Here is a 3,997-nt window from a genome sequence, read left to right on the forward strand (position 1 = left end):
TCGAGGACTGAATTATTTTGTTGAAAATTTGCCTTTTTTGGTAGAATTCGACAGTTTTTGATTTAAAATAAAAAAGTTTGTTTGTTTAAATATTATTTACTATGTTTTTCTTTGAGAATTCATCTTTTTTTTGTTGAAAATTCAACTACTCAGCTAAATGGTGAACTCTTTTGTTAAAAATCAATTTCTTCGGTTGAAGATTCATTATTATAGTTGAAAATTTATCTCTGATTGAAAATGTAACTTTTTAAAATTAAATATTCAAATATTTTATTTATACATATGTTGTGAAGCTTTCAATCGCTTCTGAAACTTTAGTTTAGTTTAGTGCAGCGTTTCAATGTTTTAGTGAAACGCTTTATCGACTAATATCCTTATTGATACCTTTTTAAGTAATTATAATAATCAATAGAGGAACCTTTTCAAAATGCCTAAAACCCACGTTATTTCTGAAAGTTGTAATTGCCTTATGTCAATCATATGGCGTATTATGTTTTAGTGACTGGTAAAGTCCCACAATAGTATAATATTGTGATGAACAGAATTTTCCTTCTTTTTAAGAAACTCTTCCATTGCTATTGCTATAAATAATTATTATTAGTCTATTTTTTTAAACTTATAAATAAATTAAATTAGTTTTGCAACTTAAATATCAACAATTAGTATATTTTTGCTCTATACTTGGGATTAGAATGGTTTTTAAAATGTCAGAAATGACTATTATTTTTATCCTTTAAAAATCACAATCAGAATTCATTTAAACACCCGAAGTTTGAGAACTTAATTTTCATTGTAAATTTACGCATAAATTTCAAGGTATGCCTTGGAATTTATTATTCACTTGATATGAACTCAAGGTATCGTTGACAATAAACTATTGTTGTTGCCTGACGGTTATGCCAATAAATTTTCCAACGTATTACCCTGCGTGTCGAAATTGAGAAACAGTATCGATATCAATCGAGGGTCACGTTTGCGTTAGATTACTAGAATATTGTGCTTCCTCGTGACCAAACGTCTCTGACGTCATAGGTTAAAACAGTCACAATACGTAACGAGGAAAATCAGGATGAAAACCCATGTTTTGGATGTTCTACATCTTAGATTGTCTTAATAAAATTCCTTTATATCGTCTTCTTCCCCTTTCATTATCTTTTTTGTCTTTTTTTCTCCCACATTCTATCCACATAAATAATGTAGTGCAAATAAGCCAGGCGAAGGCGAAGATTTCGTAACAGCTAATTCGTCAGCTTCGACGTGTTCCAGCCTCAGAAGGTCCTTGGTTTCGTTCTTTCGTTATTTTCGAGACTAGCTAATTGATGCGAGCCTGACTTTAAAGCTACGACCCTTCGTTTATCTATAAGAATATTGGTTTATTACATCGAGAGTAGAATAGACCTAAAGCAGATACCCCAAATTTGTGGTTTGGAATGTACTAAGCAGAATTTGGTATTAGATTAATCTTTAAATTTGAAAATTTAATTTCCCTTGCCTCCACAAAGTGTCAATCGTGATAGGAAGAAGCATAAAATCGAATTTTTGTTCTTCACTTTATAAGAGTATCTTTCGAAGTATTCTGACTATCGGAATATCGACCTTTTTACTTTTTATTTACGTCAATCTTCATTTTATAATAGGATATTATGCACGATTATCCGACAAAGCTCTCATGTTTTTGTTGATCTGCTAAGTGCGTCCACTTACGTTGTTTGCCTCGGGTGTCATATTAGGAAATAACATGCAATGCTTCATTCCTGCATTCGTCCTATTCTGCACTTTGAGATTTCTTGTGTGTAGAATACACACGTCTTCGCATTTCAAGGCTCACGACAATCGCAAGATTCAAAGTCATCTTAGATTATTTTATAAAAACGTTGAAACTCGTCTTCGTCAGTGGATCTTTTTTCGAAATGCCTTTTTAATTTGAATATAATATTATTTCCTGAAAGGTTTGTAAGGACGAGTGCATCGAAAATTGCAGACATCAAAGTTTTTGAAAAGGTTTCCAATCGACAAATCAGGACTAAACGATTGAATTGAATCGAAGGTCAAACCTGGAATGCGATGAAAGATTCAAACAAGACGAACAATTTTGACTAAGTCCTTGCGACAATTTTAGTCTCGAGGAGGTTTGCTGGTTTTTAGAAAATTACCGACTTGTCACACCTATATGAAAGAAACATTTCCCTTGTTCGATACCCAGAATAGAAATCCTTGAAGTGCATACATAGAAACTTGGCCTTGTGGTAATGATTACGTTCGCACGATCTCAAGTCCTACGGTATTTCAAGGAAATGTTCGAGGACCTTCCACTTTCTGTGATTTACTGTCATTATTAACACGCAGTTGGTTCACTGACTTACGGTACTGTGGAGTGTAGACGTATAGTGCAGAGTAGCAGTAGAGTGTATACCTTCCTAGTTTTCATTACCAGGAAGTGAATTACGCACAAAATCAATCTTGACGTTTAGGAGCCATCCATAAATTGCTTAACACATTTTTTACCACTTCTTTACCACTTCTCTCCCCCATGCAAAAAGTCGTAATAAAATGGTATAGCGTTAGGGCTAGTATTACGGAACTTTCTGCAACGTTATCCCGGAACGAGCTGGAAAAGGGATTATTATTACGGAAAATTCCGTAACGGTACACAGTTAATAAAGAAATTCCCAAACAATTAAAAGCTATTAAATTGAAAATAAAGAAAATTAAAGCAAATTGGAACATGCAACAAAGTATCTTGTTTCATCGAAATTGAAATCGTATAAAAAGATGTACTAAAGGTTTTAGATATTTTTACTTTCTGTTTAATCAGTCGCCAAATAGAGGAAAGCATCACCAAATCTAACATTGAATTCAATAAATATTATATAGTTCAGTGCACATAAATAACGTTTAATAATTTTGTGGTTGGTACACAGTAAAAATAAATACTTAAAGTTATATTCGACTTAATTTCCAATTTCACTTGAATTAAGGAAGTACCTGAATTTAAGTGTGCAAAATATCTTGAATAAAGCACAAACTTTTCTTAAATCAGAAATCAGCATTTTTCTACTGGAATAAAGTAAAGTGTCCTCCTCAATTTCAATATTCAGTTCTGAAAGTAAGTTGAAGGCATCCTGAGATAACCTGTAAGGCTTTCGTCACCTAAAATAAAGGAATATACCTTTCCTGAATTTCAGGTTCGTACTATCTTGCATGACGTTAGAGAACGCTGGCGCTGCTATACAGCTCGTGGCCATTTATTCTAGTCGTTCACAGATTTAAAAAAGTGCCGCAGCAAAATCAGTTCCAGTTATCAGACAAATTTTGGATTATTAAACCCATCAAAGTAATTAAATTATTACAAAACTTTTTACTTCGCAGCGTGAACGCCCTTTCAATACATTACGGAACGCAATTGTGTGAAGATTTTGGACCGCACCTGCCACCAATATACCGTTTTTTCCATTTGTCATACTTTTCCTGTATTTTCGTACAAGTTTGAACCCAACTTGTATATTTTCTAAAACGAATAACTATTATATAAAAACAGCTGAGGAGTGTCGGTAAGGCGTGAGAAATTCCTGGTTTTTAGTTAGAATATTACCCTTAATTTCAGTTAGGATAGTGTATTAACTTAAGGTTACACTAGCTTTCAGTATAAATATATTCTTAATTAAAGAGCGAGCACACCTGAAATTCAGGTCATGTCAACCTGAATTTCAAATAGTCCCGACCTGAATTTCAGGAATCTAATTCCCTTAATTTAATGTTCAGATGTAATTCTTAATTTCAGATTGCCTATGCTTCTTTTTGTGCCACCCTAAAATAAGCCGAATTTTCTACTTAAATTAAGTATTTTTTTTTGCTGTGTAGTAATTAAAAAAATTGTTGTCAAAGTAATGGATATTTTCTACAGCATGATGGAAAATCGATATACTAATATAATTAAATCGATATTGAAGACTAATAACGTTATTACATTTCCTAAAGGGTTGATTTGTTAAAAATA

Source organism: Belonocnema kinseyi, chromosome 6 (assembly GCF_010883055.1).
Source record: "Belonocnema kinseyi isolate 2016_QV_RU_SX_M_011 chromosome 6, B_treatae_v1, whole genome shotgun sequence".
Classification (NCBI taxonomy): domain Eukaryota; kingdom Metazoa; phylum Arthropoda; class Insecta; order Hymenoptera; family Cynipidae; genus Belonocnema; species Belonocnema kinseyi.